Here is a 17631-nt window from a genome sequence, read left to right as displayed (position 1 = left end):
TAAGAAAGTAAAAGAATAAAATAATGGCTACTCCATAGACAGAGCAGTCCTGAGGGCTGCTGGTTGCCCAATTTTATGGTTATTTTTTGATATGCTAAACAAGGGGTGGATTATTCATGCCTCCCCTTTTCAAGACCACATAGGGTAACTTCCTGATGTTGCCATGGCATTTGTAAACTGTCATGCCACTGGTAGGAATGTAGCAGTGAGGAGGACCAGAGGTCACTCTTGTCACCATTTTGGTTTTGGTGGATTTTGGCCGGCTTCTTCACTGCTATCAGGCCATATCAGCCACTGTGACTGATAAGGCCATAAAGACCTTATCAGCAAGGTCTTTATGAGCCATATTTTGTGCTGACCTCTTATCTCATCCTGTGACTTAGAATGCCTTAACCATCTGGGAATGCAACCCAGTAGGTTTCAGCCTCTTTTTACCCAGCTCCTATTCAAGATGGAGTTGCTCTGGTTCACAAGCCTTTGACACCAGGAGTGCAAGACCGGCCTGGACGACAGCTTGAGATCCCGTCTCTACAAAAGGAAAAAATTTTAAAATTACTACATCATAAAGACTCAGATAACAACCCCTCAATAAAAGGGGGGGGGGGGGAGGGGGGGGAAAAAGGGGAAAAAAAAAAAAAGAAAAGATGAAGAAAAAGCTAGGAGGAAAACCGAAGCTCTCAACATGTATTTTACTCAAATGACTAGAAGAAACAGTGGCATATGGTGTAAGACAACCCTTCCTACTTGGGTGCCTAGGAAAACTGCCCGGTCAGCTAATTTGCCGTCTGACTTGGGGCATCACACGTCCCTTCTGAACCTCAGTTTCTCCATCTGTAAAACGAGTTGGTTGCGCGGGATGTCGTCGAATGTCCCTTCCCGTCCAAAGTCTGCGCTTCCACGTAGGAGACGCAAGGAGCTCTCCACCAGGGAGAAGCGTCGGGGACTGTTCGCGGAGCGTAGCCTGGCGTGTAAATCGACGCTGCCCGGGCCCGCGGGACACGAAGCGCGACCCAGATGCCCAAGCAGGGCTGCCGGCAGCTGCCTCCAGGGCCGCAATTCCCTCGCCTCGGGCTACTGCCTGGGGTCCGCGCTGCTCAAGGCCTGCCTCTTCGGCTCACGTCTAGGGAGACCACCTCCCGCAGTAGCAGATGCTCTGCGTGCAAAAGCAGCCCCGGCCTCCGCCAGCCCCAAGCATTGCCGCTCAAGCCTGTGGGGCACCGAGAACCCTGGGCGGGAGAGGTCCGCCCACCGCCGCGCTCATTGGCTTCCGAGAACGGCCCTGGGAATTCTGCCTTTCTATTGGCGGAGATAGCACCCAGTCGGAGGGCGGGAAGGAGTCTGGGCCCAAGGCATTGTGGGAGACGTAGTCCGTCTGGAGACGAACCGGACCGCGGTACCCTGAGCAGGGTTGGGGCTGATAGCCTGGGCAGTGCCCGCAGGCCAGAGGCAGAAAAATCCGCAAACTGGCCGTCAGGACCCCAGTGTTGGCCAGAGCTGTGACCTGAGACAAGCCATTTCAATTCTCTAAGGCCTCTGTATATTCGTCTATAAAAAGTGAAATGTGGAAGGACGGACTGGAAGGTCGTTTTCAGCTGCGAACCCGTGGCAAGGATTATTGTTTGGCGCCCCCGAGAAGCTACAGAGGACCCTGGGCAGGAAGGGAATCCATGCAGGAAAAATCTCTCATCGCCCAAGCCCGGCGCCTCTTTCCCGGTTTGCAGCTGTACACATGCACCTGGCCTTCGCACACCCCTTTGTTTTCGCACGTGGTATACCTGTGTTTGGAGAAAAGCTCTGCCCGCCTCCTCTGCCGCGGAACTCCCATTCTTTCAGCTCCTCCTGGGTGGAGCCTGCCCTGTCATCACGTCCCTAGGCAGAGACACTGCTCCAGCACAGCTGTTGGACGTCTTCATTTTATTAAAAAAAAAAAAAAAACAAAAAAGAAATACACACACACACACAGAGGGAGAGAGTGCGTGAGAGAGACAAGATCTCTCTCTCTCTACATATATATATATATATTTATATCTATCTTATCTATCTATCGATAGATAGATATCTATATTTATCTCTCTCCTTGAACTCCTCGCTTGAGCCCAGGGTCTCCTCGAACTCCTGGGCTCAAGGGATCCTCCTTCCTCAGCCTCCCAAAGTGCTGGGATTACAGGTGTGAGCCACTGCACCCAGCTGACTCTCCATTTTAGTACCGACCACCATGTTGCTTACTTGTCAGTCTCAGCATGGGGTGTGGGAGAGTGGGAGGTTGGCCTGTATCTTGGTGTTCCTAGGGCTGGCGCTGTTGAAGAAATGGTTGCCCCAACCCTGCTTGAAAACAGGTGAGAAGCTGCCTAGAAACTCAAGTGGAAAATCTCAGAATGGAGAGAGGCACCCTTCATGGTCTGTGATGGAATAGTTGTGTATTTTGCACAGAGCAATTGCTGGAGGCACATGCAGTGAAATGACTGCCTTTTTTTTTTTTTTTTTTTTTTTGAGACAGAGTCTTGCTCTGTTGCCCAGGCTAGACTGCAGTGGTGCAATCTCGGCTCACTGCAACCTCCACCTCCCGGGTTCAAGTGATTCTCTTGCCTCAACCTCCCTAGTAGATGCGATTACAGGCATGTACCACCACGCCCAGCTAATTTTTTGTATTTCAGTAGAGACAGGGTTTCACCATGTTGGCAAGGCTGGTTTCAAACTCCTGACCTCAAGTGATCCGCCCATCTTGGTCTCCCAAATTGCCGGGAGGCATGAGCCACAGTGCCCGGTCCTTTCCCATTTTTAATTGGATTTATTTGTAAGAGCTCTTTGTATATTAAGAAAATTATCTCTTTGTCACAACTGTTGCTACTATTTCTCAGTTTGCTGTTTGTTTTCTGCTATAGAAATTTGAAGTTTTTATGCAGTTAAATTTGTTAATCTTGTCTTTTTATAGCGTCTGAGTTTTATGTTAGAAAATCCTCTGCACCACTCCAAAGAAGTGAAATTCACCTGTTTTTCACTAATTAACCTCTTTAATCCGAAAAAGAGATGCAAAGTGAAGTTTAGCTAGTGAATCTTATCCAATACCCTGGTAGCATCTTTATCAGTCCAGACTGACCACATGCAAACAGCACCACCTCCAGATCAGCCTAAGAAGTCTGCACTAAGCCCCTGGATGCAGAACTACAGGTCACAACCCCTCCAGTGATTTTCTGGGGGTGACATTTTATTAACAAAGATGGGTTTCCCCCCATGCCCATCCTTACCAGGAATGGAAATTTACACAAAAGGGAAAAGATGCAGGGGAGGGTGGGGATGCACAGCTGGAACTTTCCAGCAGCCCAAGAGTTTATTTACCTCTCTGTTCCTAACCCATGTCAACCCTTGACCACAAGAACTGGCACTAGCTTGTCATGAAGAGTCCTAGAGAAGCCGTCTCCTCTGTGTCTGATTCTGGGAGGCTGGTCTTTGCCAGTGTCAACTATCCTACATGAGACAGAGAGAAAGTCACACTTAAGACCAATATATGGCATAATGATCCTACTGAGAAGGGCCCTGGTAGCCGAGGCAGTACCCTAAGACCAGCCTGCCACAGTGAGCCAAGCCTGGAAACAAAGCCAAGTTCAACGTTGCTCCCCCAAGACATTCCTTTCTCTATTGGCCAAACCACAGGGGTGATAGAGGCTCTGTTCCACCAGGAAGCATTCTTGGTTAAAAGCTTGAGAACTAATGTGGCTAACTTAAGTAAAAGGGACTTATGGAAAGACTGTCAGGGAACTGACAGGATAGAAGGAAGTTGATGGATCAGGCTTGAGAACAGTTAAGAACCGAGAAACAAAGAGGAAGGCCCCAAGAACCACAACAACAGTCTCTTAACAGAAATGGTTCAGCCTGCCCACCCCACGACCTCTGGTGGTATTACAGCCATCTCTGTTTCCCCGCCTTTCTCACTCAAATTTCCACGTGCAAGGAAAGAGCATTTGGTTGGCTGAGTCTAAGTCACATGCACACTCCCTGGCTGAAGCAGGGCGAGAGAGGATCTGATCTGGCTCCTAGCTTTTGTTACTAAGACCCCACACAAAGGCAGATTCTCCACTCTGGAGACTGAAGGCCTATTAGGCAGAAACAGTGTCACTACTTGTCTTTACACTCTGAGCAAGAAGGGACTTCTCCCCAAGGAATGCTAAACCTAAGGCATTTGGGGGCCCTTACCTCATCTAGAGTTGATGAAAAATGATGTGGGTGGGGACAGGGAAAACTGCTTTCCATAACAGTTCTTTCCATAACAGTTTTGATTGGAAGTTTAGTCCATTAACATTCAAGGTTATTATTGATCAGTAAGGACTTACTCTTGCCATTTTGCTATTTGTTTTCTGGTGGTTGTGGTCTTCTCTTTCTTCTTTCCTTCCTTCCTGTCTTCCTTTTTGTGAAGGTGATTTTCTCTGGTGGTATGATTTAACTTCTTGCTGCTGTTTTTTTGTGTGTATTTTTTTTTTTTTTAATTTGAGGTTACCACAAGGCTTGCAATACTATCTTATCACCCATTGTTTTAAGCTGATAACTTTACACTGCTTGCATAAAGGACCGAACAAGCAAAAAGAAAATGAACAAAACTCTACACTTTAAATTTGTCGCTCTGCTTTTTAACGTTTTGTTGTTTCTACTTATATCTTATTGTACTGTCTATGCCTTGAAAAGTTGTTGTAGTTGTTATTTTTGTTTGGTTCATCTTTTAGGGTTTTTTTTTTTTTTGAGACAGAGTCTTGCTCTGTCACCCAGGCTGGAGTGCAGTGGTGCCATCTCGGCTCACTGCAACCTCCACCTCCCGGGTTCAAGTGATTCTCCTGCCTCAGCCTCCCAGGTAGCTGGGACTACAGGTGTGTGCCGCCACGCCTGGCTAGTTTTTTGGGGTTTTTTTTTTTGTATTTTTAGTAGAGATGGGGTTTCACTATATTAGCCAGGATGGTCTCAATCACCTGACCTCGTGATCCACCCACCTCATTCTCCCAAAGTGTTGGGATTACCGGCGTGAGCCACCGTGCCCAGCCTCATCTTTTAGTCTTTCTACTTAAGAGTTGTTTGCACACCACAATTACAGTGTTATAATACTCTGTGTTTTTCTGTGTACTTACTATTACCGTAGTTTTGTACCTTCAGATGATGTCTTGTTGCTCATTAATGTCCTTTTGTTTCTGATTGAAGACCTTCCTTTAGCATTCCTTGTAGGATTGGTCTGGTGTTGGTGAAATCCCTCAGGTTTTGTTGTATGGGAAAGTCTTTATTTCTCCTTCATGTTTGAAGAATATTTTCACTGGAGATATTATTCTAGGGTAAAAGATTTTTCCTTCAGCCCATAACATATATCATGGCACTCTCCCCTGGCCTGTAAGGTTTCCACTGAAAGTCTGCTGCCAGATGTATTGGAGCTCCATTGTATGTTATTTGTTCCTTTTCTCTTGCTGTTTAGGATCCTTTCTTTATCCTTGACCTTTGGAAGTTTGAATATTAAATGCCTTCAGGTAGTCTTCTTTGGGTTAAATCTGCTTGGTGTCCTATAACCTTCTTGTACTTGAATATTTACAGCTTTCTCTAGGTTTGGAAAGTTCTCTGTTATTATCCCTTTGAATAAACTTTCTACCTCTGTCTATTTCTCTACTTCCTCTTTAAGGCCAATAACTCCTGGCTTTGCCCTTTTGAGGCTATTTTCTAGATCTTGTGGGCGTGCTTCATTCTTTTAAATTTTTTGTCTCCTTTAATTGTGTATTTTCAAATAGTTTATCTTCAAGCTTACTAATTTTTTTCTTTTGCTTGATCGATTCCACTATTAAGAGACTCTGATGGATTCTTTATTATGTTAATTGCTTTTTTCATCTCCAGAATTTCTGCTTGATTCTTTTTAGTTACTTCAATCTCATTGTTAAATTTATCTGACAGAAATCCAAATTCTTTCTCTGTGTTATCTTTAATTTCTTTGAGTTTCTCCGAAACCACTATTTTGAATTCTCTGTCTGGAAGGTCACATATCTCTGTTTTCTCTGATTGGTCCCTGGTGCTTTAATTAGTTTGTTTGGTGAGGACATGTTTTCCTGGATGGTCTTGATGCTTATGGATATTCAATGCCTGAGCACTGAAGAGTTAGGTATTTATTGTAGTCTTCTCAGTCTGGCAGTGCATTACCCTCCTGGCTTTGCTATGTGCCAAAACACATGGAGTATTCCCAGGCAGAGAGGCTCCCTCAAGCCTCAGTGTTCAGGGTTTTTACTGGAGCTTCATCACAGAGGCATGCTTGATTGTCCACGGGGATCCTCTCGGTTTTGAGTTTCCAGTCCTTCCAGGGGTGGCCTAAAGTCCAGACTCTAAATCTCTTAGTCGGTTTTCCTGGCCTGGCTAAACCCCACACTAAATCTCATTATTAGACTATCCGTTATGACTCAAGACCCCCAGGCAAAGATACCCCTGTTAGGCATTACATGTTTCAACAGATTACCTCCCAGGAGTCTAGGACAAAGGCCAGACCTGTTTTTGGTCAAGGTTAATTTTATTTGAAACTATACAACATGCCATCACTCTGTTATCCTTTCTGTTTTATCTTCAAAATAACCCTAATTGGTGGGTAAGGATGTTTATTATCATAAACAAGATCTCAAGAGGGAAGACGCTTGGGCAAGGTTGCACAGTAGATCCTGGACTCATGGTACAAGACTCTTTCACTCTTTGAGAGCCCCGAGTCCTGAGAGGAAGATGGAAACAAGGTGTGCGTATGTGTGTGTGTGCACATGTGTGTTTGTGTGTGTAAATGTATATCTAATGAGTATGTGTGGATATGTGTATGTCTCTGTGTGTTTGTGTATCTAGGTGGATGTTTGTGTGTCTATAAGTATCGTTATATATGTGTGTATCTGTCCAGTGGTGCATATCTGGAATGCCAGCTACTCAGGAGGCAGATGAAGGAGGATCACTTGAGCCCAGGAGCTTGAGACAGAGAAAATTTCAATGATCTTCTTGCAGTTAGGAAAAGAAACCTGGGGCTGGAAATAAAAAGACATAAAGCACAGCACAAAGAGACAGAGAAATATCTAATGAAAAACAAGTGATCAAGAATTAATTAGTTCATCTATAAAGAAATATAGCACTTTAGCAGCAGAATGCAACTGGAAGATAATTTATTTTAGAACCCTGATAATCTTTGTGAGAAAACTGTCAATCACATATATTAATTGCCAAAATGTGCAGGACTCTGTGCAATAGAAATGGCTGGTAAAACCATCTTTCTAAAACTCATTATGCTACAAGTGGCATTCAACTCTTTCTCAACCAAGATTTCACAAACCTATCTCTAGCTTCCAGATGGTGAGGGAAGGTGTAGTGAGATTTTATGATAAATTGTGCCTGTCTCTGAGCCCATCTCCTCCTATTGAAGAGAAGGAAAATGAGGTGAGCACATTATAGCCCTGCCAACAAAAGTCACAAGATAAGCAAATAATTATTATTTAAAACCAGAGAGTCCTATAATTTATTTATGAATGCCACACATTCTATATTAGATCTTCCATTTCAATTTACTTGTATTCTTTGAAGCAAATTTGTAAGATTCAAATTATTCAGAAAATGCTCCCAAACTAATAAAAGGAAACAATTTAACCACAGGAAGTATCATGCCACACAATATGATGTGGTGGTGAAGGGTGCAGGCTCTAAAACCAGAAAACACAGGTTCAAGTCCTGGCTCTATCACCTTGGCAAGGTTACATGGTCTTGCTGTGCCTCCATATCTCCATCTAAAATGTAGGGATGACAATAATAGTGTCTATTTCACATAGTTGTTTTGAGGAAAATAATATATATATAAAGCACTTTAAATAGCAGTTATTGCTATTTAAGTGTTTGCTATTGTCATTTTAACATTTCAGATCATAAATATCTACCCTGTTATTCAGATGACAAGCATCCCTAAGCTGATAGCATGATGAAGAGCTTTTGGTTTTCTCTCTTATTTTTTTTTTTTTTTTTTGAGATAGAGTCTCACTCTGTCACCAAGCTGGAGTGCAGTGGCGTGATCTCGGCTTACTGCAAACTCTACCTCCTGGGTTCATGCCATTCTACTGCCTCAGCCTCCTGAGTAGCTGGGACTACAGGCGCCCGCCACCACGACTGGCTAATTTTTTTTGTATTTTTAGTATAGACGGGGTTTCACCGTGTTAGCCAGGATGGTCTCGATCTCCTGACCTTGTGATCCACCCGCCTTGGCCTCCCAAAGTGCTGGGATTACAGGTGTGAGCCACCGTGCCCCACCACTTTCGGGTTTCTTAATTTCCATCAGCTTTGTGAGGCAAAAAATACCACATGAAGAAGAGCAACTGAAGCAGGTGTGAGAAGGAAGCTTGGCTTAAGATTGGAGGGTTTGAATTTATTAGGCCTTTGTCTTCTAAAAATTTCCTAAGTTCCATTGATAAGATGTTCAATAGCAATCTAGCTAAAAAGGACAACAGATCCCACAAGATACTGAGTAGACATAAAATAGAAGGGTAATAAATGAAATATGTAAAACTACACAACCAGAAAATAAACAACTACCAGTACCCAAAACATGGCTAAATCTCACAGGATTATGTTGAATGAAAGAAGCCAGCCACAAACGTTCACATACTGAATGGTTCCATTTATATGAAGTTCAAGAACAGGTGAAACTAATTTCGCCATGTTTTGGGTGCTGCCAAGATGACACTTTGAACAGTGTGTTCTAACATGGTGGAAAGGACAGAAAAACAAAAGAAGAAAACCGAGCTAGGTAGCTCCCTCAAGCCCTTTCATAAGGTCCTTAATCTCATTCATGAGGGAGCTCCTCCCTCATGACTTAATCATCTCCCAAAGACTCCACCTCTTGATGCTATCACATTGGGGTTTAAGTTCAACATGAATTTTGGAGGAGACATAATCATTCCAACCATAACAAATATACTTTACTAAAAAAGAAGAAAAAAGAAAAATCTTGTCTCTAAACATAATATTTTAAGAGTTTATATATTTACACTCCAGTTTTCCGCTTGCTTACTTACATATTTTTGACCATGAGTGTCATTCTTAGCTGAGAAAAGTTTCAGTAAGTTAATTTTTTCTTACATTATCTATTAATATCTTATTCAGGTAAAACCAAATTTCTAACCTAGATTTTAGGTTAAGACAGGAACCCACAGTCATTTGTTGCAATGTGAGAATGACACAGAGAGATATTAACTAGCAGAATCCAACTATAAAAATAAATTTAAGAGTACATTTCTCTACTAATGACTCCCCCAGACAAATCATTACTTGGATAGCAATGAATCAACCAAAATGGAAGTGAGAACAATTTGAGTCCTTTTTGTGATGGATGGATGTTTATGAGACTATTAAGTGAAGAGGGTTCAGAAACAAGGGGATAAATGGCATGCTAATTTGGGTTTGAATGGAGTAATGAGATGATCTTGGAAATGTAAGAATCCTGCTTAATGGGACTTGTCTACTTGCAATTCAATAAACCAGTATAGTAAATTCAAAGAGACAAAGGACATGAGCACTCAGGACAAAATTACAGAAATAGTGCCGGGCACAGTGGCTCACGCCTGTAATCCCAACACTTAGGGAGGCTGAGGCGGGCAAATCACCTGAGGTCAGGAGTTTCTGACCAGCCCGGTCAACGGGGTGAAACCCCATCTCTACCAAAAATACAAAAATTAGCCAGGCATGGTGGTGGGTGCCTACAGTGCTAGTTACTTGGGAGGCTGAGGCATGAGAATCACTCAAACCGGAAAGCAGAGGTTGCAGTGACCGGATTGCCCCACTGCACTCCAGCCTGGGCGACAGAGCGAGACTCCGTCTCAAAAAACAAACAAACAAACAAAAATTTACAGGAATAAATTTGGCAAAGAGGCACCAAAGTTGAGATAAGGGCCACTGTTCCACGTCTGACATCTTTAATTCTTGAGTCATGGGGATGCCAAGCCAGGAACAGAATCTTCTGACTGGAAGCTAAAACCAGCCTTTGGGGTGGGTTCAGAGAGACTGTTCAGACTCAAGATGCGAAAGCAGATGTTGCCTGGTCGAAAATATCCCGATTGCAAGGGCATTTTCAAAAACAGTGGTGCTCGGGAAAGAGAATGCTGCGTGTTTAAAAATAAATTAAAAAACAAACAAACAAAAACAAACAAACGAACAAACTTAAATGAATAGAAACAAGGAAGAAAAAGTGACCAGACGGTAGGGTGACCATATGTTCTGGTTTGCCGGGTACAGCTAAGGTTATGTCTGCTGTCCCGGTGCAATTATTATAGTGCCCCTTTCACTCTCCGAAGTGTCTGGATTTGGATGAAAAAGCATATGATCACCCTACTAAAGAGAGGAAATTAGCCAGAAGACCCATGTGTCTATTTTAAAAGGTATGGACTGGCCCACAGCCGAGTGCCACTGCCCAGCTGAGCGGTGTGCACCACCTCTGCCTCACCCTACCCCGCCCTGCCCGGGTCTCCAGGAAGGCTGGAGCGGAACCCTCGGCTCCCGCGCTGTTCTCGTGCCATCTGCAGGTTTTATGCGGGACTGCTTCTCTGCATACCACTACCCTCCACCCCGCCTCCCCATCCTGACCCTGGACAGCCTTGGACTTGGCCGAAAGACATTCAGAGCACGGGAATCCCTGGCTGGGGAGTGGGCTGGACCCGACAGTGAAGTCCACGTTACAGAATCAGGTGGGCCCAGCTTAAACCAACAAAGCCTAGCTGCTCCTCTTCCTACCCACTCCTGTCCTGTCTCATTTTGTAGATGGGAAACTGAAGCCTAATTCAGATTTTTCATTGGTAGGATTGTGAAGCATATAGCTGGAGCCTCCCAGGTGCTATTCCCCACATCTCTGTCTTTCCCCTAATAAAAAACCAGTCAGGACTACTGGTGGCATGTGCCTATGGTCCCAGCTACTTGGAAGGCTGCATGGAAGTATGGCTTGAGCCTGGGAGGTGGAGGTTGCAGTGAGCTGAGATCATGCCACTGCCCTCCAGCCCTCCAACCTGGATAACAGAGTGAGATCTTGTCTCAAAAAAAAAAAAAAAAAAAAAAAAAAAAAAAGGGCTGGGCATGGTGGCCCACATCTGTAATCCCAAGACTTTAGGAGCCTGAAGTGGGTGGATCACTTGAGGTCAGGGGTTCAAGACCAGCCTGGTCAACATGGTGAAACCCCATCTCTACTAAAAATACAAAAATTAACTGGGCATGGTAATGTGCACCAATAGTTCCATCTGCTCCAGAGGCTAAGGTAGGAGAATTGCTTGAACCTGGGAGGCAGAGGTTAGAGTGAGCTGAGAAGACACCATTGCGCTCAGCCTGGACTACAAGAACAAAATTCCATTTCAAACAAACAAACAAACAAACAAACCAGACCCATAAATGGCTCACACATTGGAATTAGCAGGGAAGAGCTTTAAAGTAACTATATACATACATTAAAGAAATATCAATACTTGCTGAAGATGGTTAAAAGATAATTTAGAGAAATAATTTTTAGTATAAATATGTCCTAAATATGCATGGTACATGCATACTAAGTAATTATTTGTTATCAGAAAACTAAATTTAAGTGGGTGTCCTATATTTTATCTGGCATCTCTACCCCAAAGCCAAGCAGGAGAGAGTCCAGAGTCCTATCTTCCAGCAGATGACCTAGCCTAGGACAGGGCCTGACCAGGGGCAATTGTGCATTGGATGGGTTAGAGATGTTAGTCATTCAATGTGTCTAAGGTTTTGCCAGACCTGCATACAATCAATATTATTTTTATTTAATATTTTTGTCTAGAGCAACTTTAAAATTTTAACCTTTTATTTGGAAATAGAGATTCAGAGGAAATTTCAAAGATGGTACAGAGAGGTTTCATGGACTCTTCACTCAGTTTCCTCCAAAGGTTCTATTTTGTATAAATGTAGGACAATATCTAACAATGTCACATGTCTAGGTCTATGCCATTTTATCACATATGTAGACTCCCTTAACCACCACTACAGTCAAGAAACAGAACTGTTCCACCACCATGAAAATCCCTCTCCTGCTATTCCTCTGCACTCATTCCAGGCTCTTCCCCTCTACTATTCCTACTCCTGGGAACCACTAATCTGCTTTCTGTCTTCATAATCTTTCAACTTCAAGAATACTATAAAATTTTAAAATTAGCCAGGCATGGTGGCACGAGCTTGTAGTTCCAGCTATGTGGAGGCTGAGGCAGGAGAATCACTTGAACCTAGGAGGTGGAGGCTACAGTGATCCTGCCACTGCAGTCCAGCCTGAGAGACAGGGCGAGACTCTGTCTCAATGAATGAATGAATGAATGAATGAATGAATGAATGAATGCCTGGCACAGTGGCTAACACCTATAATCCCAGCACTTTGGGAGGCTGAGGCAGGTGGATCAGTTGAGGCCAGGAGTTCAAGACCAGCATGGCCAACATGGCAAAACCCTGTCTCTACTAAAGATACACTGACATCACGGTGTAAATACTTTACTAAAAATGACCAAGATCATGTCACTATACTCCAGAAGGGCCAGAGTGAGACTTTGTCTCAAAAACAAAACAAAAATCAAACAAAAAAGGAACATTATACAAATGGAATCACAAAGTATGTGGCCTTTTGAGATTGGCTTTTTCTTCCTACTCAGCAAATGCCCTTTGAGATCCATCCAAGTTGTACATATTCCTTTTTATTTATCTATTTATTTTTTTTGAGATGAAGTCTTTCTCTGTCGCCCAGGCTAGAGTGCAGTGGCGTGATCTCAGCTCACTGCAACCTCCACCTCCTGGGTTCAAGTAATTCTCCTGCCTCAGCCTCCCAAGTAGCTGGGATTATAGGCCCCCACCAACATGTCTGACTTTTTTTTTTTTTTTTGCTCTTGTTGCCCAGGATGGAGTGCAATGGCATGATCTCAGCTTACTGCAACCTCAGCCTCCTGGGTTCAAGTGATTCTCCTGCCTCAGCCTCCCGAGTAGCTGGGATTACAGGTGTCCACCACCATGCCCAGCTAATTTTTTTTGTATTTTTAGTAAAGACGGGGTTTCACCATGTTGGCCAGGATGGTCTTGATATCTTGACCTCTGATCCACCCACCTCGGCCTCCCAAAGTGCTGGGATTACAGGCGTGAGCCACCATGTTCGGCCACCATTTTATATTTCCACCAGTGATGTATGAGTTAGTTTTGTCTGCATCCTCACCTCAATAATTTGATATTATCACTATGTTTGATTTGAGCTGTTCTAATAGACATGTAGTGATATCTTACTGTGGTTTTAATTTGCATTTCCTCAGTGGTTAGTGTTGAAGATCTATTCATGTGCTTTAAGTCAACTCATTTTTAAAACCTAAATACACGTATTTTAAAAGGAAACTTTTGTTTTAGGAGGCCAAGGCAGGCAAATTGCTCAAGCCCAGGAGTTCACGACCAGCCTGAGCAACATGGTGAAACTCCATCTCTACAAAAAATACAAAAATATCTGGACATTGTGGCGTGCACCTATGGTTTCAGCTACTTGAGAAGTGAGACAGGAGGATTGCTTGAGCCTGGGAGGTCGAGGCACCGTGAGCCGTGATTGCACCATTATACTCCAGCCCGGGTGACAGAGAAAAGCCCTGCCTTAAATAAATGAATAAAAGAAAATTTGTGATTAGTGGTTCTCAAAGTGTGGTCCCTGAGGCAGTAGCATCAGCATCACCATCACCTGAGAACTTGTTAGAAATGCAGATTCTCAGGTGCCACCCCAGACCTCCTGAATCAGAACCTCTGAGGAGGGGGTTCAGTGATCTGCAGTTTAACAAGCCCTCCCGGTGAGAATTGGTCTCATTTACTACAAATAGAAGGTAATGGTAAAAATAAATGCATCTGCGTATCACCTGAAATCCTCTTGTGGGCACCAGGTTCACACACCACACTTCCGGGCAGGAGCCCCACTCACAGAGGCTATGACAAGAATGCTCCTGCCCCTGGGGCTGTGCAGTGACAGCTCACACAGCTCCACATGGTGGTTCTGAGTGTGGGAAGTGCTGATGGAGTCCAACTACAGCCCTTCCTGCCCTTCACTGGACTGAGAAAATCCAGGCCCTGAGGAGGGCGAGACTTGCCCAAGGTCACCCAGCAACATGGTCAGTCTCCTTTCCCAGGGCCCTCACAATGCCTGGCCTGTTTAAAGCCTGCCTCTATTCACTGCTGAGTGAAAACTCCAGCTCCAAAACAGAATATGGGGAAGGATACTATCTTGTGCAGCTTGTTTATAGCTGCAGATACATGAGAAAAAAAGTCAGAAAATACTGTTGAAGCAGCTATTTGGGAGAGAAGGGGTTTGCTGGTTTTTTTGTGTTAACTTTTCTATATTTCATAATTTTTATCACAATAATCATGTTTAGTTACATAATCAAAATGTATTAAATATAGTGTTAAAAATCGACATGAAGCCTGATCCAGCCACGGCCTATCATTGGCAGAGTCAGGAAACCTTCCAGATAGAGCAGCCCTGCACCTGCCCCAGGTCACACCCTGGGCCTGGGCACATGCTAGGCCCTACGACTGGACATCCTCACCCCGTGGTGGCCTCCACATCCATACTCACCAGCACCTCCTGTGGGCGAGACCCTCCCCTGCATCCAGCCCTGAGCACCCCCTAGCCCAGAGGGCACCTCATGGTGTGAGAGTCTGCCTGCCTGTCTCTAAAGAGAGGAAAGCTCCTTGGGACATGTGTTCCGCTTGACCATCACCCCTGGCCTGGTACAGAAAGGTGGACAGTGAGTATTTGGTGAATAAATGAATGAATGATTGGAATGAATCCCCCAAATGGTAATTTCCTGAGGCCCTTCTCCAGCTGGCCTAGGTGGAACCAGTTCCACTTTTCACAGGAAAGCCAGGTGTGAGGAGTGGGGCAGGTATGTGTGAGGGGCCAGGTTCTCAAAGGCTGGATGGACACGGGGCTTGTGGTGGGATGTGGGGGTGGCAGTGCTACTGTGGGAGCCTCTAGGTGGGCTCATCCCTGGAATCCCCCCAGGTATCCTGGTGCCCCCAGCTGCTGCGTGGCATGAGAATTCCTGGCTGGCGGGGACACACAGGGACTTGTTTGGATTGGCCACCAGGTCCAGCCCAAGGAGCTGTGCCTCCAGCCCCTCAGGGAAAAACTCACTTCTGATGTGTGACAACAGCTGCAGGCAAGGGGAGGGAGAGGTGTGCTGGGCCCCGGCCTTAGAAGTCAGAAGCCAGTTCATGCCCCTATGTGGGAAAAGGATAATATACATAGGAAAGCGATGGGGCCTCGGCTAGCTCTAGGGTCCTGGGTTATGGTCAGAACCATCCCTCATGGACTCAGTGACTTGGGCTGACCCAGCCCCTCCCTGAGCCTCATCGGTGAAACCAGGGCTGGGTCAGGGCTCTCGACAACTCCCAGCTCCAACCTCTGGCTTTCTCCCAGGAGGGCAGGAGATCAGAGAGGTGATCCAGGCTCCCCTGTTTGCCTCAGCCTCCTTGTGGAGCTTCCCTCTTTCTGCCTGTGAGGTGGGTGGGGCCAGAAGGAGGGGCACTCACCTGTGGGTCTCTGATTTCTCTGCCCAGGTGTGCCTGGAGAGCCTGGTCTATACCTGGTGCTCTGCTACACCCCATGGCCTGGTCACAACCTCCCTGCCTCCAGAGCAGCCCTGGCCCAGGGAAGAAGCTGGTCTCTGCATAGAATGATAGGTAGAAAATGGAAGTGGGGATGATAGCTCTGGAAAGGAGTCAAGGAAGAGGTGTCGTCCCAAGGATGTGGAGGGTTTTTCCAGAATGGTGCGGGCAAACATCAGGAGTTGGGAAGCGTGGCTCCCTCTGTGGGAGCTGGGGCAACTTGCCTGCACCAAATAGTGGTAGGCTGTGAGTAGGGCAGGCAGAGCTGGGGTGCCTGGAGCCTGGGGTCCCTGTTCTTGCAGAGGACTGGAATGCAAAACAAGTGTCCCCTGCCCTCTGGCTGGGGGACATCCTCTACATCCAAGCCCAAACGCACACCAGCTGCCACAAGCCCCTGAGGCTCTTCAGAGGACCAGTGGGCAGCCACACCCATGCTGGCTCCAGCCTTGCTGGGCCCACCTCACCCTGGTCAGACCCATGATTGAGGGGACTCTCTGGGACAAATGGGGGCAGTCGTCATGCTGCCCTCTTACAGGTGGGTCAGTCCCTGGGATCTGGTGTTGGGCTGGGGTGAGCTGAGGCTGTTCTCTGCTGGGGTGCCTGGTGGACAGCAGGTGGAGCAACTTCTCCTTGGCTTTCCTGGACCCCAGGACACAGCTGAACACTGCACTCTACCCTGGATGCCTTCGGATTCTCAGGGGGCTCTGGAAAGGAAGAGGGGGATGCTCCAGCAAGAGGCCAGGGCTCTGGGCCAGGCTTGCTTCCCCAAGTCCCTCCAGCAGGCACCCCCTCTCCAGATCGACATCACCTGATTCCTGAAGGCCTGGCTTACTGACCAGAACCCCAACTCCCTCACCATGGCCTGTTCTTACATCAGACCAGCTAGTATGAGGTCAGAGCTGAAGCGGGTAGAGAGAGAACACAGGGCTCTGTAAGAGTTCTCGGCTCCCTGCTGCGGTGGGCCCCATAGAAGGCCCCCGAGAAATCTGCAGCTGCTGTAAGTCACTGGGAGGAAGCTGCAGCAGACATGTGTTTCCCAGCCTGGTAGATGCAGAGGGGTGTCCGGGACAGTGAGTGGGAGGCCCAAACGTGGCCTTGGATGTGGCAGTGCAGGAATTCTAGCCAGCTCTGGGGCCCTGGGCAAGTCATTTAATCTCTCAGAACCCCACTCCTGGTCACCATAGGGCTCTTGTGTGGATATAAAGGACCCCAGGCCACTTATGTCCCATCAGTGGAAGCCTAGCATGGGTGGAGACCCCTGAGACTGAACTCAGTGGCGAGATCCTGCCTACCCATCTCTCCTACATAGAGCCCAGAGCCAGCAGGGTGGGTTTCCTGGAGATGCAGGCACTCCTGCGGGCTGGGAAGCATGAGCAGGGGTCCCTTTGGGGAGGTAGAAGAGGCTGCCATCAGTGGAGGCCATCATGAGGCAGAGCTTGGGCAGAAAAGACATGATGATCGGGGGATCTGAGACCCGACAGAGCCTGGACTGAGGACACTGTGGCCACTTCCTCCAGGTGCCACTCAGGCTGTGGAAGCTGAGCTAGGGCTGGGCCCCCTTGCCCTGAGTAAGGCCTCAGCAGTCTTGGAAGCTGTATCCAAGGTGACTTCATGTAAGGGAGCATCTGAGCACTTTTTTTTTTTTGGGACAGCGTCTTGTTCTGTCATCCAGGCTGCAATTCAGTGGCACTATCATAGCTCACTGCAGCCTCAAACTCCGGGGCTCCAGCAATCCTCTCATCGCAGCCTCACAAAGTATTGTAATTATAGGCCTGAGCTATGGAGCCCGGTTTTAAATCTTAATAAATACCTGCTCCTGGTCTGCTTCCCTGGCTGACACGCATGCTGACATCTTGCGCCTAGACTCTGGACTTGGTTCCATTTGTTCTGACGGGCTCCTCTCTCAATGACCACATGTTATAGTATGTGGCTATTCTTACACATTTCCATATAGAACTGAGGGTTAGTGTATTAATGTCGAAGTTCTACTGGTTTTTCAAGGCT

The 17631-nt window shown here is 46.2% G+C and overlaps 1 long non-coding RNA gene across 2 annotated transcripts; it reads right to left on the bottom strand.

Annotated features, from left to right (window-relative positions):
- Nucleotides 1-1781: 1781 nt before the first annotated feature.
- Nucleotides 1782-16326, bottom strand: LOC108517681 (uncharacterized). Of its 2 annotated transcripts, none has more exons than XR_001882179.1 (3): nt 16161-16326; nt 15553-15686; nt 1782-1907 (listed from the first exon to the last, which is right to left on the bottom strand). It is a non-coding gene; the product is annotated as an uncharacterized LOC108517681 (long non-coding RNA). The 2 variants fall into 2 exon arrangements; XR_001882178.1 differs by lacking the exon at nt 1782-1907 and adding an exon at nt 6889-7007.
- Between the last annotated feature and the right edge of the window lie 1305 nt (nt 16327-17631).

The sequence above is a fragment of the Rhinopithecus bieti genome, unplaced genomic scaffold, assembly GCF_001698545.2.
Source record: "Rhinopithecus bieti isolate Rb0 unplaced genomic scaffold, ASM169854v2 scaffold_42189, whole genome shotgun sequence".
NCBI lineage: Eukaryota > Metazoa > Chordata > Mammalia > Primates > Cercopithecidae > Rhinopithecus > Rhinopithecus bieti.
This window is presented reverse-complemented; position numbering and strand designations above follow the sequence as displayed.